The 26,104-nt window shown below is 41.0% G+C and overlaps 1 pseudogene; it reads right to left on the bottom strand.

Annotated features, from left to right (window-relative positions):
* LOC129634365 (inositol polyphosphate 1-phosphatase-like) overlaps window positions 1-26,104 on the bottom strand; it is a 77,921-nt pseudogene that overhangs the window by 42,863 nt on the left and 8,954 nt on the right.

Here is a 26,104-nt window from a genome sequence, read left to right as displayed (position 1 = left end):
AATTTAAGAAACTTAATTAACTCTAAAGATTTACCTTTAAAAATATATTAATACTTTGTGATTTTGAAACATTGCAAATGTTTTATTTCTTGTATGGCAATCACATGAATGTTAATTCTGTGATAAATGAATTTTTTTTCTGTGCAATTTCCTGTATGCCAACTGTATATCTATCAATCTGTCTATCTGTTCTGTCTATATATTTGTCAATAGCCTGGTGTGATGATGTACTAGAGTTTTCCAAGATGTTACCATTGGGGGAGGCTGGATGAAGTGTACCTGGGACCTATCTGCATCAGTTTGTTTAGTCACTAAGTCATGTCCAACCTTTTTGATACCCCATGGACTGTAGCCTGCCAGGCTCCTCTGTTCATAGGATTTCCCAGGCAAGAATGCTGGAGAGGATTGCTATTTCCTTCTCCATGTCATCCAAGTGAAAGTCACTCAGTGGTGTCCGACTTCTCGCAACTCCACGGACTATAATATCCATGGAATTCTTCAGGCTAGAATACTGGAGTGGGTAATCATTCCCTTCTCCAGGGGATCTTCCCAATCCAGGTCCAAACCCAGTTCTCCCACATTGCAGACAGATTTTTTACCAGCTGAGCCACCAGGGAAGCCCCCCTTCTCCATGCACATCAATATTTTTTTTAACTAGGAGAAATTTACAAGCACAATAAAAATATAATTAGTAGTTTACAGCCTGGAAAAGGGGAAAAATAAAGGAATATTTTAAATTTTACAAGCTAACAGAAGTAGGAAATGTGAGATTTTAAAAAGTAAGCAAATAAAAAATGTTCAATAGATAGTTCAAGGTAAGATTGAAGGAATTAATTGAAACTGATCAGTGCTCTTGAAACTGATCAGTGCTCAGATTAAATAAAAAATTAAATAACCTATTAAAAGGCAATACTATCTATTGAATTTTCTAAAACCAAACAACCCAAAGGAAAAAATCTGCTATATAATCTTTAGAAGATGAACACTTAAAAGAAATTACCAGAGAAAGATTAAAAATAAAAATTATGTGAAAAAAAAGGATCACTATTTTTGTCTGACTTAGCAATACTAATACTGTGATGGGGAAGAGTGTTTGAGGCAAAAACATTGAATAGGATAAAATAGGTACAAGAACAACTAATATTTTTTAAATAAACTTAAAAAAAAAGCAGATCAAATGGAAGAAGAGAAAATAGGTGGATAAAATTAAAATAGCGTGATAAAAGCTTGTTCTTAAATAATTATGTTTCCAAGAGAGATTATGCCCATCTTTATGCAAAATGTTGAATATCTATAAAAATTTGTCAGGAACTATGTCACAAAGAAATCTCAATAAATATTAAAAAGTTACCTTCACAGAGTCCAGTTTCCCTGACCACAATGGAACTGAGTCACAATGGAATGGAAAACTAACATCAAATTATAATTTACAAAACAAATTATACCAACAGTGATAACCACCTCTAATATCTGACACCTAAAAATAGAATCTAATCAATTCATGGGTTAAAGAAATGATTATGTAAATTATAAACTACATACAAATATAATAATGCTTGCCAAAAATCTTTTGTAAAGTTATACTTTAAAAAACAAGGTGAGTCAAAATAAAAACAGATTTGTTGAAATCAAAGGTTAAGGGTGTAGGAGGAGGATGGAGTAAGTTCAGAGAAAAATGAATGGAATACACAAAGAAGGGAGTAAAAAAAATAATGAAATGGTAAAGAAAAATGATCAGCAAGTTCAAAACTACATAGAAAAAAAGACTAGTAAATTAGACAAATAATTATTGTGTAGTAGTAGTTATTAGAGATTTGTCTAATTTATTAATGTGAATGAAGAGAAACACAATATAATCCTTAAAGGAACACTGCACTAAGATATTCTCACCACCATGAATGTCTGTACCCTTAACAGCATCACTTCAAAATACAAAAGCAAAATATTTAAAAGCAGAAACTGACAGATCACAATCACAGTGGGAATTTTTTTTTAAATAAACATCTTACAAAAGCCATCAGATCAGATCAGATCAGTCGCTCAGTCGTGTCCAACTCTTTGCAACCCTATGAATTGCAGCATGCCAGGCCTCCCTGTCCAACACCAACTCCTGGAGTTGACTGAGACTCATGTCCATCGAGTCAGTGATGCCATCCAGCCATCTCCTCCTCTGTCATCCCCTTCTCCTCCTGCCCCCAATCCCTCCCAGCATCAGAGTCTTTTCCAATGAGTCAACTCTTCACATGAGGTGCCCAAAGTACTGGAGTTTCAGCTTTAGCATCATTCCTTCCAAAGAAATCCCAGGGCTGATCTCCTTCAGAATGGACTGGTTGGATCTCCTTGCAGTCCAAGGGACTCTCAAGAGTCTTCTCCAACACCACAGTTCAAAAGCATCAATTCTTTGATGCTCAGCCTTCTTCACAGTCCAACCCTCAACCATACATGACCACAGGAAAAACCATAGCCTTGACTAGACGGACCTTTGTTGACAAAGTAATCTCTCTGCTTTTGAATATGCTCTCTAGGTTGGTCATAACTTTCCTTCCAAGGAGTAAGCGTCTTTTAATTTCATGGCTGCAGTCACCATCTGCAGTGATTTTGGAGCCCAGAAAAATAAAGTCTGACACTGTTTCCACTGTTTCCCCATCTATTTCCCATGAAGTGATAGGACCAGATGCCATGATCTTCGTTTTCTGAATGTTGAGCTTGAAGCCAACTTTTTCACTCTCCACTTTCACTTTCATCAAGAGGCTTTTTAGTTCTTCTTCACTTTCTGCCATAAGGGTGGTGTCATCTGCATATCTGAGGTTATTGATATTTCTCCTGGCAATCTTGATTCCAGCTTGTGTTTCTTCCAGTCCAGCGGTTCTCATGATGTACTCTGCCTATGAGTTAAATAAGCAGGGTGACAATATACAGCCTTGACGTACTCCTTTTCCTATTTGGAACCAGTCTGTTGTTCCATGTCCAGTTCTAACTGTTGCTTCCTGGCCTGCATACAAATTTCTCAAGAGGCAGGTCAGGTAGTCTGGTATTCCCATCTCTTTCAGAATTTTCCACAGTTGATTGCGATCCACACAGTCAAAGGCTTTGGTATAGTCAATAAAGCAGAAATAGATGCTTTTCTGGAACTCTCTTGCTTTTTCCATGATCCAGCAGATGTTGGAAATTTGATCTCTGGTTCCTCTGCCTTTTCTAAAACCAGCTTGAACATCAGGAAGTTCATGGTTCACATATTGCTGAAGCCTGGCTTGGAGAATTTTGAGCATGACTTTACTAGCGTGTGAGATGAGTGCAATTGTGTGGTAGTTTGAGCACTCTTTGGCATTGCCTTTCTTTGGGATTGGAATGAAAATGGACCTTTTCCAGTCCTGTGGCCATTGCTGAGTTTTCCAAATTTGCTGGCATATTGAGTGCAGCACTTTCACAGCATCATCTTTCAGGATTTGGAATAGCTCAACTGGAATTCCATCACCTCCGCTAGCTTTGTTCGTAGTGATGCTTTCTAAGGCCCACTTGACTTCACATTCCAGGATGTCTGGCTCTAGGTCAGTGATCACACCATCCTGATTATCTGGGTCATGAAGATCTTTTTTGTACAGTTCTTCTGTGTATTCTTGCCATCTCTTCTTAATATCTTCTGCATTGAAGAAAGTAGGGAAAACCACTAGACCATTCAGGTATGACCTAAATCAAATCCCTTATAATTATACAGTGGAAGTGAGAAATAGATTTAAGGGACTAGATCTGATAGATAGAGTGCCTGATGAACTATGGGATGAGGTTCCTGACATTGTACAGGAGACAGGGATCAAGACCATCCCCATGGAAAAGAAATGCACAAAAGCAAAATGGCTGTCTGGGGAGGCCTTACAAATAGCTGTGAAAAGAAGACAAGTGAAAAGCAAAGGAGAAAAGGAAAGATATAAACATCTGAATGCAGAGTTCCAAAGAATAGCAAGAAGAGATAAGAAAGCCTTCTTCAGCGATCAATGCAAAGAAATAGAGGAAAACAACAGAATGGGAAAGACGAGAGATCTCTTCAAGAAAATCAGAGATACCAAAGGAACATTTCATACAAAAGCCATGGCTCACTAAAAAAAGTTATATTACAGGTGCCGTTTTTGTTTTTGATGTTTTAAAATTTTAGAGTAGTTTTTCTACTTGTGTGTGTGTGCTTTTAATTAATGGGGAACTTTAATTATCACTTTTTATAAACACAGTGTAAATTAGCCACGAAATGAAAGTGATAGTGTTAGTCACGGAGTCAAGTCTGATTCTTTTTAACTCCATGGACTGTAGCCCACCAGGCCCTTCCGTCCATGGAATTCTCCAGGCAAGAATACTAGAGTGGGTAGCTATTTCCTTCTCCAGGGATCTTCCAGACCCAGAGATTGAACCTGGGGTCTTCAACATTGCAGGCAGACTCTTTACCATCTGAGTCACCAGGAAGCCCAAATTAGCCATACACAGGCATAGAGAAATTACACAAAGAAAGCAAAGAGAAAACCTTAAAGCAAAATAGGTAGATGATAGACAGATATATAGATAGATGATAGACCAACATTATATTTGGGATAGTCATAACTTTGGAGAAGAAAGGATAGAAATTAAATTTGACTGGATACAAGAGGGCTTTAACCCTTATCCAAAATATTGTTTTTGTTTAAACATAAACCCTGATGCAAATATATAAAAGTGTTAAAATTCATTAAATAGCATTACATTAGCTTTATGTTTGTTCCTTACATTATTCTCTATGCATTATTTATGTCTGAATTATTTCTTAAAACAAGTAAAACAGACACATGAGTAATTCTGCTATATTTACATCAAATGAGAATTATTATGACTTATTTTTTTAAATATCAGTAAAGATATTTAAAAAAGTAAAGAAGTAAAGAACAAACTATGTATTGTTAAAAACCAAGAACAGTTCCAAATAAAATAATTAACTGAGGAAGATGATGAGATCCTACAGCCACAGCCATGCAGTGCTGACGTCTATACTCAGCTAGTTCTGACACCGCAGTATCTGTAAAGGGTCTCACTGCTGGATCCCAATAAGCTGCTTGGGGATATGATCTGGTGCCTAAGACAAGATTTTACAGATGCTGCTACTGCTAAGTCACTTCAGTCGTGTCCAACTCTGTACAACCCCATAGAGGGCAGCCCACCAGGCTCCCCCATCACTGGGCTTCTCCCAGCAAGAACACTGGAATGGGTTGCCATTTCCTTCTCCAAAGCATGAAAGTGAAAAGTCAAAGCGAAGTCGCTCAGTCATGTCCGACTCTTCGAGACCCCATGGACTGCAGCCCACCAGGCTCCTCTGTCCATGGGATTTTCCAGGCAAGAGTACTGGAGTGGGGTGCCATTGCCTTCTCCTTTCAGATGCTGAGTAAGGTGCAAATATTGGATCCCACTTCTACCAGGGCTGGATCCTACTTATCAGACTACCAAGCATAAATCCCGTATGTGTTGGGTGAACCATTATTTCTTCAAGGCCAGTGAAGAAATGACCTGGTATAACCAATCAGCATGTCACATCCCCTCATACACACTGATTCAATTATGGAAATGCAAATGACTCAAGCTGTGTCCATCAAAGCTTTCTCCAGGACTACTGTTGAAACTGTCATGGCATAAGAACCCTATCTAGAAACCCTGAGAACCAAAAGTCTATATAAAGTTGATGCTTGTGGTAATCATCTTCTACCATCTAAGAAGCATAACTGAAAACAGAAGGAAGGAAGAGGAGATAAAGTCTAATTTCCCCTTGTATTTTTCTGATAAATAAGCATTGAGACTCATTTTGACTTAAACTAGCTTTCATGAGTTGCTTCCACTCCCCCCACTCCCCAGTAAAATGTTCCTGACCCTGTTACCCCAGCCATAAGAATCGGGCCAACACTCAAGAATTTTCACGGCTAATGAGTGCACTGATGCAGTGGCAGGCTGACATTCCCATGGTGGTGATAGATTTTTGGGGGTCATATCTGTTTAACTTTGTGATCAATGACATAGACCTTTGAGACAGCTAGGAGGATAAAAGTGCAGCCTGTGACAACAGAACTGGGAATTTTAATTGCTTAAATGACCTTCCCTGCATTAGAACCTCAGTCTCCTTCTTAACAGCCCACTACGACACACTGATATCCTCAACCCCAAACTCAAACATAAACCCTCCAGCATAGCACTATCCTGTAGAGTCTATAAAACCAGCCTGGGAAAAACAAATGGAGGAGGGGGAAAAACCGTACTCAACAGTCAACGTCCTTTAGGTGTGACTATAAACTACACTTCATAGTTTTGCCACGAGAACACACTGGTCCTAGCAAACACCCCCTTCCAACAACACAAGAGAAGACTCTACACATGGACATCACCAGATGGTCAACACCAAAATCAGATTAATTATATTCTCCACAGCCAAAGATGGAGAAGCTCTATACAGTCAGCAAAAACAAGAGTGGGAGATGACTGTGGCTCAGATCATGAACTCCTTATTGCCAAATTCAGACTTAAATTAAAGAAAGTAGGGAAAACCACTAGACTATTCAGGTATGACCTAAATCAAATCCCTTATGATTACACAGTGGAAGAGAGAAATAGATTTAAGGGACTAGATCTGATAGATAGAGTGCCTGATGAACTATGGGATGAGGTTCCTGACATTGTACAGGAGACAGGGATCAAGACCATCCCCAAGAAAAAGAAATGCAAAAAAGCAAAATGGCTGTCTGAGGAGGCCTTACAAATAGCTGGGAAAAGAAGAGAAGTGAAAAGCAAAGGAGAAAAGGAAAGATATTCCCATTTGAATGCAGAGTTCGGAAGAATAGCAAGAAGAGATAAAGAAAGCCTTCCTCAGCCATCAATGAAAAGAAATAGAGGGAAACAATAGAATGGGAAAGACTAGAGATCTCCTTAAGAAAATTAGAGATACCAAGGGAACATTTCATGCAAAGACGGGCTCAACAAAGAACAGAAATGGTAGGGACCTAACAGAAGCAGAAGATACTAAGAAGAGGTGGCAAGAATACACAGAAGAACTGGACAAAAAAAGATCTTCATGACCCAGATAATAATGATGGTGTGATCACTCATCTAGAGCCAAATATCCTGGAATGTGAAGTCAAGTGGGCCTTAGAAAGCATCACTACAAACAAAGCTAGTGGAGGTGATGGAATTCCAGTTGAGCTATTTCAAATCTTAAAAGATGATGCTCTGAAAGTGCTGCACTCAATATGCCAGCAAATTTGGAAAACTCAGCAGTGGCCACAGGACTGGAAAAGGTCAGTTTTCATTCCAATCCCTAAGAAAGTCAAAGCCAAAGAATGTTCAAACTACCACACAATTGCACTCATCTCACATGCTAGTAAAGTAATGCTCAAAATTCTCCAAGCCAAGCTTCAACAATACATGAACTGTGAAATTGTAGATGTTCAAGCTGCCTTTCAAAAAGGCAGAGGAACCAGAAATTAAATTTCCAAAATCCTCTGGATCATCAAAAAATCAAGACAGTTCCAGAAAAACATCTATTTCTGCTTTATTGACTATGCCAAAGCCTTTGACTGTGTGGATCACAATAAACTGGGAAATTCTGAAACAGATGGAAATACCAGACCACCTGACCTGCCTCTTGAGAAATGAGTATGCAGGTCAGGAAGCAACAGTTAAAACTGGACATGGAACAACAGACTGGTTCCAAATAGGAAAAGGAGTAAGTACATCAAGGCTATATATCATCACCCTGCTTATTTAACTCATATGCAGAGTACATCATGGGAAATGCTGGGCTGGATGAAGCACAAGCTGGAATCAAGATTGCTGGGAGAAATATCAATAACCTCAGATATGTAGATGACACCACCCTTATGGCAGAAAGTGAAGAAGAACTAAAGAGCCTCTTGATGAAAGTAAAAGAGGAGAGTGAAAAAGTTGGCTTAAAGCTCAACATTCAGAAAACTAAGATCATGGCATCTGGTCCCATCACTTCATGGCAAATAGATGGGGAAACAGTGTCAGACTTTATTTTTCTGGGCTCCAAAATCACTGCAGATGGTGATTGCAGCCATGAAATTAAAATTGGCAGGAAAGTTATGACTAGCCTAGACAGTATATTAAAAAGCAGAGCCATTACTTTGCCAACAAATGTCCATCTAGTCAAGACTATGGTTTCCAGTGGTCATGTATGGATGTGAGAGTTGGACTATAAAGAAAGATGAACACCAAAGAATTGATGCTTTTGAACTGTAATGCTGGAGAAGACTCTTGAGAGTCCCTTGGACTGCAAGGAGATCCAACCAGTCCATCCTAAAGGAAATCAGTCCTGAGTGTTCATTGGAAGGACTGATGTTGAAGCTGAAATTCCAATAGTTTGGCCACCTGATGCGAAGAGCTAACTCATCTAAAAAGACCCTGATGCTGGGAAAGATTGAAGGCGGGAGGAGAAGGGGATGACAGAGGATGAGACGGTTGGATGGCATCACCGACTCCATAGACATGAGTTTGAGTAAACTCTGGGAGATGGTGATGGACAGGGAGGACTGGTGTGCTGCAGTCCTAGGGGTCTTAAAAGTCAGAGAAGACTGAGTGACTGAACTGAACTCTTTATAGGAAGCATCTTCTAGGAGGAGTGAGATTACCTGTAACCACAGGAATGACCTTGATGTCCCATAGGCATGTCAAATGAAACTGACTTATAACAAAACCAGTCCTCCTCTGTTATTAACATGACCCCTGCACCAACCCTGTCCTGTATTTACCACACAGTGGTCAATTATAATCCATCTACGTGTGTGCTAATTTGCTCCAATGTGTCTGACTCTTCATGAACCTATGAACCATAACCTGCCAGGCTCTCTGTCCATGGGATTCTCCAGGCAAGAATACTGTGGTTTGCCATGCCCTCCTTCAGGGAATCTTCTGGACCCAGAGATCAAACCTGCATCTCTTATGTCTCCTGCATTGGTAGGAGGGTTCTTTACCACTAGTGCCACCTGGGAAGTCCGTAATCCTTCTACTGCTGCTGCTGCTGCTGCTGCTAAGTCACTTAGTTGTGTCCGACTCTTCGTGACCCCATGGATTGCAGCCTACCAGGCTTCTCTGTCCATGGGATTTTCCAGGAAAGAGTACTGGAGCGGGGTGCCATTGCCTTCTCCAGTCCTTCTACAGCCAGTAACTGATATATTTTGTATAAGAAATACTCAATAAATGCTTGGAGTAAAGAGTGATGCTTCCCCACCCCTCACCTCCTGCCTCAAGGTCCCAAGGGCTGGGGTGTCAGTGAGCAGCTACTCTGCCTGTAAGTGCGTGTGTGTGTGTGTGTGTGTGTGAGTGTGTGAGGGCAATAGGGAGAGTGTGTTTTTACAAGTGAAAGGAATAGTTTTACATGTGGCTAAATATTGTGTAAAAATTCATTTCTACAGAACAAAGTGTGTAGACTCAAGAAATCCTGAGAACTGAAGCATCATGAAATCTTGGACATATTGGGAAACTTTCAAACTTCTATAAATTAGGAAGGTGGGTTCAAGGCACTCTCCTGATTCTCAAGGGGCCAGGAGACTCCACCTGATGAAAGGTTATCCTGCTTTAAAAATGAAGCCATCATCCTTTTGAATATTCGAGGCATCCTCAGTTTCTCTCCCTTGCACGTCATCCACATTCTACCCATGAATCTTGCTCCACATGCCTTCTAAATGTCTCTCCAGGCCCCTCCCTCAAGCTCTTTCTTCCTCTCTAACTCCTCTACTTATAGTCTCCATCTTTAGTTCTGCTCTCTCCACAATGGCCAGACAGAAAATGAAGTAATTCCTCATATCCTTCTCTCCCTACAATCCCTGGTCAGCTTGTTATTTCTACTCTCTTAAATGTTAGTCCTGCTTCATCTCCACTTCTACCACACTAGTCCATGCTTCTACTATGCCTTACCTAGAAACTGCCTTCTTCCAATCTTTTTTTTTTTCAATTGTACTTATTTATTTTTAATTTATTGATGAGTGCTTTACAATATTGGTTTGATTTCTGTCATACAACAACATGAATAAGCCACATGCTGTGCTTATTCGTTCAGTCGTGTCTGACTCTTTGCAACCGTATAGACTGCAGCCTGCCAGGCTCCTCTGTCCGTGGGGATTCTCCAGGCAGGAATACCGGAGTGGGTTTCCATGCTCTCTTCCAGGGGATCTTCCTAAGCCAGGGATTGAAGCCAGGTCTCCTGCATTGCAGGCAGATTCTTTACCAATTGAGCCACCAGGGAAGCCCAAATTAGCCATAGGTGTACATACGTCCCCTCCCTCTTCTTTCATCTTCTTCATCCTCTCCATAGTGGCATCAAAATGATTTTTCTAAAATACATAGTTTTATCTTAACCCATACTTGCTTAAAAACTCATTTGGATAGTTTCTCATTGCTTTTATCAAAGTCCAGATTTAGCATGTCATACAGTCTCATTCTGCTTCCCAGTTGTCCCAGTGGTAAAGAATTCACCTGCCAATGCAGGAGATGTGGGCTCAGTCGCTGTGTTGGGAAGATCCCTTGGAGGAGGAAATGGCAATCCACTCCAGTATTCATGCCTGGAGAACCCCATGGACAGAGGAGCCTGGCAGGCTGCAGGCCATAGGGCCACACAGAATCAGACATGACTGAAGAAACTTAGCATTCACGTGTGCGATTTATAGTTTGCACAATGCTTTTACTCATGTTAGTTGAGCTTATGACCAGTATAGATATACCCTTCTTCTTCACTGACCACATCCAATCAACTTCTCTCCCCCTAATGATAATATTTATGACTTCTGTCCTTCTCTCTGACTCTTGTCACAGATCTGCTATAACCCTTTCATTGGAAGCTGAAAACATTATTATATAGCTTTAAAACTGGCTGTCCTTGAGGAAGAACCCCCACAAATAATGTTTAATCGAATATGCACCATTGTGTTACTTCCCTGCCTGGAAACATCACTGGTTCCCCAGAGCCCTTTGGATTAAGTTGGGACTTCTTGACAAATCTTACAAGGCGCTTCATGTCCTGGTTCCTAAATGTATCTCCAACCACATACCCTGCCACATACTACTGAAACAAGAGGGAAGGGGGCAGGGCACAGCCTTTAAAGAATGAAATAGCCAAAGGACACAGCAAAAACTGATTGGGACCAAATGGATCCAAAATGGTAGAAAATTTGACTTCCACTAGGCTTTGAATCTCATTATACACTCACTATAATATATTAGCATGCTAAATGGCACACTCTCCAGCACCACGATAGTTCTGAGGCCAACCATAAAAGGCCAAAAAGTGGGCAGTGGCCCAATTCCTGGAAATCTCTGCCCATTTCCCCAAATAATTGGAATAATCTTCCTATTTATTAACCTATAAAATTACGCAGCCCATCAAAACTAACCATGCGACATTTTGAGAGATCACACATTCTGAGATGGCACATATTATCTGTGGAGTATATTTCTCTCTACATAAATCTACTTGTTACCTATCACTTTGTCTCTAAATTCTTCCACAACGAAATTAAGAACCTCAAATTTATGGGGACCACTATCTATTTCTGCTTTATTGACTATGCCAAAGCCTTTGACTGTGTGGATCACAATAAACTGTGGAAAATTCTGATAGGGATGGGAATACCAGACCACCTGACCTGCCTCTTGAGAAATTTGTATGCAGGTCAGGAAGCAACAGTTAGAACTGGACATGGAACAATAGACTGGTTCCAAATAGGAAAAGGAGTTCGTCAAGGCTGTATATTGTCACCCTGCTTATTTAACTTATATGCAGAGTACATCATGAGACACCGCCACTAGCTTTGTTCATAGTGATGCTAACATAGATGATGTAACTTAGAGTAGGTGAGTAATGTATGAGTAAAACATACTGGTTTGTTGAGCCCTTATAGGTTCTGAGTCTTAAGCAGAACCAACTTGAAGAAAGACAGAGTCTAGGGTAAATACACAGTTCATTGTCATAGCTTAAGAAAAACATTTCTGTAAGAAAAATGCACTGGTTAGCTCAAGGTTTGAGAAAAGTTCAGTTCAGGTGGAACCAGGTGTCATCATGGCAACACGGAATTTTAAAAGAAACCTCTTTTTAAATGTGTATAGAGAAGGGGGAAATATCTGATACTTGTAATTTGTTTCCTCCTGCCACTTAAGAGAGAGATAAAAAAACATCTGACTCTTGCAGTCTATTTCTTCCATCTGGAGACCCCTAGCCTTTCTGCCTGTTACCCTCTCATGCATAACTACAGTGCTAGGCAAAGCGCCTAGAAGGAGTATATGCTCAAAGAAATGTCACATTGAATAGAACAGAATTAAATTCAGTGAGAGCTTCCAAGGTGACTCAGCAGTAAAGCATTTTCCTACTAGGAGCTGCAGGTTCAATCCCTGGTCGGGAAGATACCCTGGAGAAGGAAATGCCAACCCATATCAGTATTCTTGCCTGGGAAAATCCCACCAACAGAGAAGCCTGGTGGGCTACAGTCCATGGGGTCACAAAGAGCCAGACATGTCTGAGTGACTGAGCATGTGTGCTCAAATCCAGTGAGGAGCACAATACTGTAAGCAGCCAGATTTCATACAAGAGGAAACAGGCTCAGAGAAGTTACGGAGCAAATCAGCCACAGCCTTAGAGTTTGTCATTGATGAAGCTGTGCTTAGAACCCAGGTCCTCTTATCCCAAAGTCTGTGTAATTTTAATATAGCAGATGCCTCTGAGAAAGGATATTTCCGTATTCTCTCTATTTGCAAGATTTAACTCTGATCTGAAAGTCACTTAATCACTTTGCAGTCAGTTTCTTTATCTATAACCCAGTAATTAACTCAGTGATTTAAAAAAAAAAAAAAAACAGTAAAGCTAAATGAAGCTGCCAAGATAAAGAGGTAAATTGTAAATTCTCAAGTTGGACTTGTTCTAGAATATTAGCGTTGTCATGCAGATAAATAAAAAGCAGCTGCCTTTAGAAAAATTCATTGAGATTTATCAAAGTCAAAAAAATTGTCCACATGCAAAAGTTTCCCCACAGCTAGCCACATAGCTTATGACTTCTTAGCCCTGCAAGTGACAAAATCTTTCAGAGATTACAAAAAAAAGAAGGGAGAGAGAAAGAAAAGAGGAACCCTTTGGTGTAACTGAGCAGAGGGTTACAAATGGACTCATCCGAGGAAAATTGCTACAGTGCCTACAGGTGTGAGAGGTCCCATATGTTCAGTCTACTGAGGAATCCACTGAGAAAAAAAAAAATTAAGTTCTCAAGAGTGAAGGCAGCTTGCCCCTACTCCACAGGCGAGCAAGGGGAAGAGAGGCACCCATATCTAATTAGGTTACTTTCAGCAGGCATCTGGAGTGACTGCTCAGGGGTAAAGATAACAGAAAGTGTGAGATAAGAAGGGGACTGGGATGGCTCACTGGGACGTCACAGCTGCCGTGTGGAACAGCGGAAGTGCCTCACACCGAGCTTTTTGAGATATCACAACAGACCTGAGTGAAAAACCCTGTATATCCCAGAGTGTCGTTGTCCAAAAATTGACTGAAATGGATGATTTCTTGCTGTTCATTCTTTACTTTCTCGTGCTTACTTGCTGATCTTTCTTTTTAAATGTATTATTAGATCATAGGTCAGAAATATCACTCAACAATCCGGAGGGGTTCCAAAGGTCGATAGAATTCCCCCTATCTTCTTTGACATCCTTCAAAGTGACTCGTGTATCCTGCAGTTATTAAAATCTAGACCAGCCGTCAACAAAATGTTTCTGCCAAGTCTCAGAGAGTAAATAGCATAGACCTGAAGGGCCTAACGGAGAAGGCAATGGCACCCCACTCCAGTACTCTTGCCTGGAAAATCCCATGGATGGAGGAGCCTGGTAGGCTGCAGTCCTTGGTGTCGCTAAGAGTCGGGGACGACCGAGCGACTTCATTTTCACTTTTCACTTTCATGCATTGGAGAAGGAAATGGCAACCCACTCCAGTATTCTTGCCTGGAGAATCCCAGGGACAGAGGAGCCTAGTGGGCTGCCATCTATGGGGTCGCACAGAGTCGGACACGACTGAAATGATTTAGCAGCAGCAGGAGGGCCTAACCACCTCTCACACTCTCCACCTCTGTCTAGTAGTCAGAAAGCTGTTGAAGACATGAGGTAATGAGTGATCATGGCTGCTGTTCTGATAAAACTTTATTTACAAAAGTGGACCACAGGCCAAATTTGGCTCACAGGTTGTGTTTTGCTGACCTCTGATCTAGATCCCCTCAAGGCCAACAAAGAGGTATGCTAGATACCTCTTTGCTGGTATCCAGAGACTGGATAGCATCCGGTCTTGCATGCCATGGCCTCTTCTGGTTAAATTCTTAGTTTAAAATAGGTTGTATATTTGTAGACTTTCTGGCTCATTCACAAAAGTGCAGGAAAAGGTGACAACTTGCTAATAGTCACATCAAGGAAATGAAATATGTGGAAACACTTTGAAAAATGTTACAAATGTACAAATGTAGGGCATTAGCACAAACGTATTCAGCCAGATTTGACTGGAGTTCATTCATTCACTGTTCAATCCACAAACACTCTTTCTACGTGTATTTCAAAGACCAGGTACCGTGCAAGACCTCCAAGATACAAAGGAAATAGAAGAAGTCTTCTTTTTTGTTGCTCTAGTACAATACATGGCTTTCCAGGAGGCTCAGTGGTAAAGAATCCACCTGCCAATGCTGAAGATTCAGGAGACGCAGGTTCAATCCCTGGGTCAGGAAGATCCCCTGGAAAAGGAAATGGCAACCCACTCCAGTATTCTTGCCTGGAAAATCCCATGGACAGAGGACCCTGATGGGCTGCAGTCCATGGGGTCGCAGAGAGTCAGACACAACTGGGCACACACGCACTGATTGTACAAAACGTACACAACCCAGGACAATATAGTGCCACAGGCCCAAGAACACAGCCAGATAATGTTCCAGAGTGTTCAGATTCACTTTCGTTTATTGACCTCTTTGTCACACATCCTCTCCCCACTGCCCTTCAGCCTTTCTGCTATTGAGACGAGTTACTCCAAGACTTTCCTGGTGGTCCAGTGGCTAAGGCTCCATGCTCCCAAGGTGGGGGCTCAAGTTTGATCCCTGGCCAGGGAACTAGATCCCCAACACTGCAACTGAGAGTTTGCATGCCACAACTAAAGATCTGAGTGCCACAGCTAAGACCTGGCGAGCCAAATAAATAAATGCTAAAAAAAAAGACTAGTTAGTCCAACAGGTTGGAGATCAGTACTCCAGGGAAGGAGAAAACAAAGACATTGCTCAGTTTTCTTAAATCCACAGGGAAATAACCCTCTTGAAAGATAAATTTCAAGCAGAAGAAAACTATGAAAGTTTGGTTACTTTTTCCTCCAATCAAGGTAATAAAATGCCAGGAAGAAAATTATGCATTGAAAAAATGACTAATGATCCAGCCTTTAATGAAGAATGGAAAGTGGAATATCTAAAGGAAAGGGAAGAATTCAGTAAAACTGGAACTCCTACCAAGAAAAGTCTATAGCAGCTTCCCGCCAAAAGTGAAACTGTTAGTCACTCAGTCATGTCCAATTCTTTGTGACCCCATGGACTGTAGCTCACCAGGCTCCTCTGTCCATAGGATTCTCTTATCACATAGAAAATTCTCCAGGCAAGAATACTGGAGAGGGTTGCAATTTCTTTCTCCAGAGGCTTTTCCTGACCCAGGGATTAAACCTGGGTCTCCTGCATTGCAGGCAAATTCTATACCATCTGAGCCACCAGGGAAGCTTCCCACAAGTACATAAGCAAATATTCAAATAATACTCAGGAACACTAACGTTCACGGAAATCACAATCACCTGAAATAATGGACTCAAGGAAGTGCGTTTGCTTTATCCTTATTTATGGAAATAATTTTAATCTGAAAAAAAAAGATTTTTTTAAACTTAAAAAAAAAAGAACAAATGTTTGGAAAATTAACTTTAGATGAAAGCATGAATACTTGACATAAGGGAAACGGTTGCCTTCTTGATGCTTGGAGAGAAGTTCAAGAAAGATGAATGTCCCCCTAATATTGGAACAAGCCTTATGGAGAAAAGTGATGAGTTACAGCAGTTGTTTGAAGAAAGGAGGGCATGTATCTGGAGGGCAGATGGAAGGGGGAAAAGAGGAGGAAAGGAGACAGGAGTGAAGGAGATGCCATGGAAAGTCAAAGAAAAGAAACAAGAGGCTGTGCTCTGAATCCTTCATATGCTTTTTGTTGCATTGGGCGCTACTTTTGTGACCCCCATAGATCTCATCATAGATGTGCATCTGAGTCTTATTTTCCAGCATCAGCTTATCATCATTTCCCCGTCAAATTTCAACTGATGCATCACCCTGGCTCCACCTTTGACTGGATTTACAAGCCTGGAGCTGGGTCAGTTCCTCAATAAGTAGCGAACATTGTCTGAAACTGGAACTAGACTTCACATTTTGGCTGCAGTCTTGGGGGTGGGGAAAGGGAAGTGCTTTTCAGTTGGGGTGGAGTGCATGATTGCTGGATGACAGCACAGAATATATTTCTCCTGGTGACTTCCCAGCTGCAGACTGCTGGGTGCAATTAGAAGCCTATATGTCTAGTCATTTTATCATTTTTATACATTTAGCAGCTCAAGTGTTTGCTCTAGCAGGCTGCAGCTGGCTTGCTGTCAACTCCCAGCTGTTGTTTAGTTGAAACCCCACAGCTAAAATTGTGGGCCAATATGACCGGAAACCAAATTGGGACCTGAATAAAAATGTTCAGGATTAGTGAACGATGTTTAGTGTTTATTTGTTTCAACCAGGTGAAACCCACTCATTTAGGAAAAAGAAGAGGAGGGGAAACTGAAACCCATACAGATACTTTTGAGAAGCCTTTACATGAACCAGACTCACCCGCAAACCAGTGTTCTCTCAATGATGAGGCAAGTTCAACACATGCCATCCCATTAGGCACTTCTCTGGTTTTTCTCACTTTCCTGGGATTTAAATCCAAATAAATAAGTCCATGCTTAGAGAAAGAATGCATTCAATGTATGACATTTGGGTAGTGTTGGACTCATCCACAATGAGTCTTTGTACAACTGCAGGAAAAATCCTGCCTTTGGGTCCTTTACAGATGAGAGGGAGGGGCTACCTGAATGCATTAGCCTTGTTCTCTGGCATGGCTCTGGGCTTCCTTGCCAACTCAGCCTTCATCTCCTTTTAGATTGAAGCCACTTCCCTTTAAATGGAAACAAAGGGCCTTTGCTTTTCAAATGTTTAGCTGATGTCATTACCATGGGTGTCCGGATTTCTAAGAGGTCTTTAAGGGACCCATATTCATCATCTATCCAGCTTAGTAATACACAGTGTCCCTGATGAGTCCATAATGTCATATCATTTATTAATTATTATCTCCATCATCATTCTGTTCCCTGGCAATGGTGTCAAGTTCACTGGCAGAATCAGAAAACTGGGACTTCACTTTAGCTGTCCCAAGGCTGAGGAGCAGCTGGCTTGAGAGGAAGGGAACTCCTTTTGCAAGCAAAGGGCTACAATAGGAAGAAAGGATATTTCAGGTGGAGTAAAGGTGTTTCTGGATAAATATTGCACCTTGCTGCCATTTCCTTACAACCTGACTTTTTTACCTTTTCATATCTGATTATAGAATCCTCTCTGGGGACAGTTCTGAAAGGTCAGAGAGGATGACAGATCAGAGCAAGAAACAGCAGGCGGTCACAAGGACTAGTAGAGAGGCTAAAACCACAGAGCATTGGATATCTACAGATCCCAGCTGGTTCCATGAAAGGATGTACAGGAATACTTGAGCCCTACGAGTTGAAGTGAAGATAAATTTCTAGCAGTTAATGTGGAGAGAAAATATGGAAATTTATAAAGGTCGGCTTTCTAGACTTGAACTGGGAAATCAGCCACGCAGTAAACATGTTGTCAAAGCTCACCAGCACTATGTGTAGCATTCAAGCTCAATAAAATTATGCAGACAGGAATAGGGTCAATACAGACAGGCAGAGCCAAGACCCAAGTATCCACAAGCCTCAAGACGGAAGGAAGGAGAAAGAATGTTTGAGTCCCAAATGACACATGGAGAGTAATTGTACTGAACAATATCTCACTTCTAGGAATGAAGTTGAAAAAAATTATAATAAAGATTTTCCAAATAATATTAAAAACGTATTTTAATAGCTATTCTCAAGTGCTTTATCCATACCAGTGATGCAGGTGTACAATCACCCTTGAGCAGCTCTGGTCAAAAGGTCTGCACTTTAGAGTCACACCCAAAGCTCACCAGATATTTATCACCTTCATTCATGCAGCATACTGTTGTTGCGAGCCCACTCTGGGAAACAGACTGTGCCAGATGCCTGGATAACAAAGTTGAATGAGAAAGTGTTCAGATCCAGGGGTCTCAGCACCCTGCCAGGGAGGCAAGCATACACATGAGTGTAATGAAAGGCGACAGCAATCACGATGATGTGATTAACAAAACACAAGTAGGGAATACGGATTATTATCTAAATAGGGGGTTGGAGAAGTAGAATGAGTTAAGAAAGATGTTAGAAGAGGTGTAATGAATATCCTCGGCCTAGAAGAATATAGAAATAGAAGGCAAACTGGTCAGAAGAAAGAATATAAACAAAGAAGTATGTGTGTTGCTCAGTCATGTCAGGCTCCTGTGTCTACTGGATTTCCCAGGCAAGAATACTGGGGTAGGTTGCCATTTCCTACTCTAGGGGATCTCCTCACCCAGGGATGGAACCCAAGTCTACTAAGTCTCTTGCATTGGCAGGCAGATTTTTTTTATCATTGCACCACCTGGGAAGCCCAAGCAAAGAAGACAGACATCCAAATCCACAGTGTAGATCAGGAGTGGCAAATAATAATAGATGTCCTTATGCAGGATGTATAATATGCACTACATTATATGAAGAACTGCATAGTTTGTCTTTATTTAACATTTGGCACAAAACTGGCAGGCAACCACCGAAGAATTGATACTTTTGAATTGTGGTGCTAGAGAAGACTCTTGAGAATCCCTTGGACAGCAAGGAGATCAAACCAATCAATTGTAAAGGAAATCAACCCTGAATAGTTATTGGAAGGACAGATGCTGAGGCTGAAGCTCCAATGTTTGGCCACCTGATGCTAAGCCGACTCATCGGAAAAGACCCGAATGCTGGCAAAGATTGAGGGCAGAAGGCGAAGGGGACGACAGAGGATGAGATGGTTGGATGGCACCACCAGCTCTATGGACATGAGTTTGAGCAAACTCTGGGAAATAGTGAAGGACAGGAAAGCCTGGAGTGCTATAGTCCATGGGGTCACAAAGAGTCAGTGAACAATTGAACAGCAATTGTGTAATTATCTCTAAATTAAAGATGAGGAGGCTAAGGTGTATACAGGTAAGCACTTAATTAGCTCACATACCTGGTAAACATAAAAGCCTAGATTTGAACCCAGAGAAGTGTGAGGCTGGTGCTCAGCCTCTTAGCTGCTATGCAATTCTGCCTTCCTGAGGGTCTAATGTATGGCAGGGAGGAGGAAATGAAGTCAAGGTTTGTGAAGAGCTTTAGGTGTGATTCCAAAGCTTAGACCTTTTGTTCAGGGCTGCTCAAGAGTGATTCTATAAACCAGGAGTTCCCAACCTCCAAGATCTAATGTCTGATGATCTGAGGTGAAGCTGATGTAATAATAATACATACAAATTGCAAAATAAATGTAATGTGCTTGAATCTCCTTGAAACCATCGCCCCTACCCTGGTCCAAGGAAAAGCTGTCTACCATGAAACTGGTCCCTGGTGCCAGAAAGGTTGGAGACCATTCCATAGACCGCCTGCATCAGAGACATTTGGGGAAGGAGTGACTGTGCAGGCCCCAGACCTGTCTCAAATCTCCCGAATCTGGCCTTTGGGAGGAAGCCCAGGTATTTACATTTGAAGAAATGCTACTGAGGAATCAGGGAAAGTGAGAAACACTGCGTTAGGCCAGCACTTCCCAATCTGAGGATCTACAAAACTACCTAGGAACCTTGTTAATTATACGGATTCTGGGATTCAGATTCTTTCAACAGGTCTGAGTTGGGCTCATGAATATTTATGCTAAACCTAGGGCTTGACGACCATTAAACAAGGGAGTAATGCATTCATATCTATGCTTTCAGATCAAAGGAAAATAACTTCTGGTAGAAAGACAGAAGGGAAAACCAGAACCCAGCTGATTAGTAGACTGGTATTAAAATTTAAGCAAGAGATGGTGAAAATTTAAACCAGGCCAGAGTGAAAATGAAACAAAGGGTATTAAGGAGGTAAAAACATTAAGATCTGATAATTAATTAAAATAAGGGTAGTGGAGAGAAGGAGCTGAAAAATGATACAAAGTTTCCAGCTTAGATTCATGGATACAGGCTAATACCAACAGGAGAGGTGAATATATTCTGTAGTGGCCACATGGGACAAGGCATTTTGCAAGTGCTATCTTGTATTTGTTCTCGTTGTTCTTTAGCAGCTCAGTCATGTCTGACTCTTTGTGATCCCGTGGACTGTAGCCTGCCAGGCTCCTCTGTCCATGGGATTTCCCAGGCAAGAATACTGGAGTGAGTTGCCATTTCCTTCTCCAGGGGATCTTCCTTACCCAGGGATTGAACACTTATCTCCTGTATTGCATGCAGATTCTTTACTGCTGAGCCAGCAGGGAAGCCCTCAGCTGAGTTAGATGGATTGATTTTTGTCTCCAAATCCATACTCTCACAGAGAAAGCTGATTAACATTTTAGATATTTTGAGGTAGAGAACTGGGTTGAGGAGGAAAGATAGTTGGGAATATGTATCTGGCACTTAAGAAAAAGCCCCTAGCTGAAGACAGACGTTTGAAGTCACCTTCATAGAAGTCAAGTTCAAATAGATAAGCATCAATCAGGTATCTATGTGCCAGGCACTGTAGAGCTGTGATAGATGTATAGAGACAAGATCTAATCTCTACTGGAGAAAAGTGACATGTCAGGAGTTCTTAACTTGAGCTTCATGGACCCTCCATGTTGGGTAATAGACACCAGAATTTTTTTGTACAAAAATGCTTGTATATATATGTGTTTTTCTTGGGTGATATAACTGATTTCATCAGACCCTCAAAGAAGTCCTAGATCCAAAAGAAATTAAGGACCACTTATTTAAGACCTGGCAGTGTAAAAAAAAATAATATGTTTCTTGTTCATGCATTGTAATAGGTTATTAAAAATGACACATATACTTGTGAATTGCTTGTGTGATCCTGCATGAAAATGAATGTCAAGTATTAAAGAGCAAAATCTGTGACTTCAGGAAGATGACTGAAAGGACACCATATTATCTTGACGGTTACTCAAAGACATACTCTTATACTTTTGTTCACACCTGAAAGTTGGGAACATCTTCACTCAAAATAGCAAATTACAGACCATCTTTGACAAAGCAGTAGAGAAGAGATGAAACAGAGAAGCAAGAACCAAGACAAAGTTACATAGAAATTATGGGAAAATAGATGATTCCATTAAAAATGTGATGGAAATTTTACAGAGCAGAATGGGCAGAAAAAAATTGTACTTGGATATAAAATTAAAATTTAAACTTAAAAATCAGATTTCTTAGCACTTGAACATTAAGAGAGTAACAATTATATTTTTTAAGTATCAATTGTTCAAAAACAGTTAACAGTAATTGAATACTTCTTATGTGTCAAGCACTATTTTTAGAGAACTGGTTTCTATTACCCAGCCTGGAGGGTCCATGAACCTCAAGTTAAGAACTCCTGACTTGTCACTTTACACAGGTAGAGATTAGATCTTATCTCTATACTTATATCACCACTCTATAGTGCCTCAAACACAGATACCTGATTGATCCTTGTCTAACAATTCAGGTTACATGGATTTCTCTCTCTCTCTCTTCTTTTGTTGCTGTTGCTACTTTTTGTTTTGTTTTGTTTTGCCACATCACAAGGCTTGTGGGATCCTAGGTCTCTAACCAGGGATCAAACCTGTGACCTTTATGGAGAAAGCACAGAGTCCTAACCACTGGACTGCCAGAGAATTTCCATGGATTTTCCTCTTTAAATCCTCACAACTATGCTTGAAGATAATAACTTAATTTTTTTTTTTTCAGAAAAAAAAAATTCTCAGAAAGAACACTGAGGCACAGATGGTTTAAACAACACACCCAAAGTTACCCAGCTAAGAGGTGATACAACCAGAATTTATGAACCTATTTGCAGAGCAGGAATAGAGATAAGGACATACAGAATGGACTTGGGGACACAGCAGAGGGAGGAGAGGGTGGGACGGATTGAGAGAGCAGCCCTGACATACATACATTACCATGTAGAAAACAGATGGCTGGTGGGAAGTTGCTGTATAACACGGGGAGCCTGCCTGGTGCTCAGGAATGACATAGGGGTGAGATAAAGGGGAGGGAGGGGGTATGTGGATACTCATAGCTGATTCACATTGTTGTAACCAACACAACATTGTAAAGCAATTATCCTCCAATTAAAAACAATTTTTTTAAATGTACCGTGAGACTCCCCAAGTGGTCCAGTGGCTAAGACTGCACTCCCAATGCAGGGGACCCTGGTTCAATATATTTAGTTGCAAGACGCAACTAAAGATCCCACATGTTGCAGTGATCAAACATAACACGTGCTGCAACTAACATCTGGCACAGCCAAATAAATAAATATTTTTTTAAATGTACCATGAAATGCTAAACTATAATCTCAGTTTTCTAGAATAAGATTGTTTTCTTGTCCTTATCCTGCGCATGCTCTCATCAGGCCAATCAAGAGTTTGGCAAGATCACCAATAGATTAGCCAACAGCTCGCTCAGGACACGTTGACTGTTGTACTTGGCACAGCCCGCTTTGCCTGTGACTCTGCACATGGCCTCACCTGCACTCTGCTCTCTGCCAGGAGCTCTCAGAGATCCCTGAGGTTCAACGTTTGTTGCCCAAGAGCTTACAAGCCATAAGCAGGAGGAAACACACAAGCACACTGGTTCTAAAAGAGGTGTAGGGGCGCAGAGAAGGGAAGGCAGATTAGAACAACCTAGGAAACTTCTCAAACTTCTTCAATTACCTCCAGTGATTCTTATCTGATCTCATGGGAAGCTTTGAAAATGTTCTCGGAGCAATTTTATAGTGTACTTTTAACTGAGTAGCACAGTCATTAGAGTCTGTAGGAAATAGACCCCAAAAGAAGGGAGAAAAGCTTAGGAAGTGCTTGACAAGATACAGGATAAATTTATAATAGGCTACTTTTTCAATGTGTCTCCCACTCAGGCAATAGCATATCAGTATGCCATGGGGAGGCAGCTTTCCCAGAAATGCAGAAGCAAATCAGTTTCCATCCTAACTTGCCACACGCCTCCTTAAGAATAAATCTGGACTCAGAGGACACTTAGTCATAGAATCAAAACAGTGCCTCCCAGATCCATGAATGATTCCTTGCAATTTCAATTTGGGAAAATATCATTTCCTAACTTTTGTCTAATCAGAAAGTGGCTCTATTAATGCATATATGTGAAATCTAGAAAGATGGTACTGCTGAACGTACTTGCAGGCCAGTAACGGAGATGCCCCCTTCATGGATCACTGCCTTGTCATGGCAAAGGAGCTTGCATAACTCAGTGAAGCCAGCTTAAAACTAAATATTAAGAAAAACTAAGATCATGGCATCCGGCCCCATTAGTTCATGCAAATAGAAGGGGGAAAGGTGGAAATAGTGACAGATTTCCTCTTCTTGTGCTCTAAAATCACTGCGGATGGTGACTGCAGCCATGAAATCAGAAGACAATTGCTTCTTGGCAGGAAAGCTATGACAAACTTAGACAATGTGTTAAAAAGCAAAGTCATCACTTTGCTGACAAAGGTCTGTATAGTCAAGACTATGGTCTTCCCAGTAGTCAAATATGATTGTGAGCTGGACCATAAAGAAGGAAGAGCACTGAAGAATTGATAATTTTGAACTGTGGTGCTGGAGAAGACTCATGAGAGTCCTTTGGACAGCAAGGAGATCATATCAGTCAATCTTAAAGGAAATCAACCCTTAATACTCAATGGAAGGACCAATGCTGAAGCTCCAATACTTTGGCCACCTGATGCAAACAGTCAACTCATTGGAAAAGATCCTGATGCTGGGAAAGACTGAAGGCAGAAGGAGAAGAGGGCGACAGAGGTTGAGATGGTTGGATGGCATCACTGATGCAATGGACATGAACTTGGGCAAACTCTGGGAGATGGTGAGGGACAGGGAAGCTTGCGTGCGGCAGTCCATGGGGTTGCAAAGAGTTGGACATGACTTGGCGACTGAACAACAATCTCAGTGGAGATGTAGACGTAAGGAATAGACTTGTGGACACAGTGAGGGAAGGGGAGAGTGGGACAATTGAGAGAATAGCATGCAAATATATACATTACCATACGTAAAATAGATAACCAGTGGGAATTTGCTGTTATGATGCAAAGAGCTCAAATCTGGTGCTCTGTGACAACCTAGATGGATGGGATGAGGTAGGAGGAAGGTTCAAGAGGGAGGGGACATACTTATACCTATGGATGATTCATGGTGATACATGGTAGAGACCAACATAATATTATAAAACAATTATCCTCCAATTAAAGATGAATTTTAAAAATGCTAATATAAAAAAAGAATATGGCACAGGCATCGTTGAATACACATTAACAATAACTTTTGTAGAGATGCACAGATTAAAATGAATTACGACTCTCCCCTGTGTGGTTCTTTCCACCTCGGGCTCCCTTGGAAGTTACACAGAGGCTCCTCCTGCAGTTCCATCTCCTCTCTCTTCTCACCTTCATGATTTCTGCCAAAGTCTGTGCAGTCTTGCAATTACAGGTTCTCAATTACATACCCTTGCTACTTGCTGAAGGGGACAGAAAGAGTGCTTCCTCTCCTGGCAGCTGCTCAAGCCAGATGTTACAGTGTCAGGCTGTGATTGGCTGGCAGATAAAGGAGACTGGCTTTCCATGGGTTGGTAAGTAAAAAGATGTAAACAAACCCATTTCAGCCCTGAATCAGCAGGTCCTCGTTAACCTGATTGGAAATGTCCTTCAAACTTCTACCGGAAAGCAAAGAGGATGTTGTCACAAGAACGTTCAGCTGAATGCCTGTTGCTCCTCCCCTGGCTAAAATAGCAAGAAGCTTCATTTGGAGACATCATCACAGCATTCGAGATGAGCTGGGATTCATTTAAGCTGCATCTGCAGGGGTAAGCGATAATTGTAGGGATGCAGAAGTTTGTTTATTTTAACAGCTAAATGTTTGTATCTGGAAAACCAATGAAACTTTGCTATAATCACTTTGGAAATGCACTGGAACCATTCCATCTGCCCAAATCTTTCCATTGTGCTTCTCGGTCAGTGACAATAGACATGATTGAGGCAGAATTAGTCAGCCTCCAACTTCTCCCCCTGTGCCTCCTTGGGGCAAGCATGAAACTAAGGAAACAAATTTTGGCTTGGCTGCTTTGAAGCTTTGTGGAGTGGTCAAGACCAAATCACTGATTAAAAAAAAAAAAATCTGGTCAAGGTGGACTGGATAATAGACCTAGAGCAAATATCCTGGGTGGCAAGAGGTGGTGCATATGACACAAGGTACAAAAAATATTCCTTAGATAAAACTCTTTTGCCCTTTTCGCTCTTCTCATATTACAGAACTAATAAAAATCCATGAAGTTTCTTTGCGCGGCTACCCAATACAAAACACAAAGGGTCCAGCCTGGATTTTAGTGTAGTTTGTTTCCACTATAAATACCAAGAATCACCAATGAAATAGCAAGGGGAAGAAGTAGTTCATTCAGAATAGATTATGGATAATAATATATTTTTTAAAATCCTTCTAAGGGATTAAACATTTATTGTGCCCTGGACTGACACTTGCAACCATATTCCTGGGGATAAAACATGGCAGGGATCATCAATCTCCATGACTCTGGCAGGAGTTGATAATAATAATAATTAATAACCACTTGTGTTCTCAAGTTCCCCTCAACTGAGATCTCAGAATATTTTACTAACACAAATTCATTAAGCTTCAAACCACACCTG

The sequence above is a fragment of the Bubalus kerabau genome, chromosome 19, assembly GCF_029407905.1.
Source record: "Bubalus kerabau isolate K-KA32 ecotype Philippines breed swamp buffalo chromosome 19, PCC_UOA_SB_1v2, whole genome shotgun sequence".
NCBI lineage: Eukaryota > Metazoa > Chordata > Mammalia > Artiodactyla > Bovidae > Bubalus > Bubalus kerabau.
This window is presented reverse-complemented; position numbering and strand designations above follow the sequence as displayed.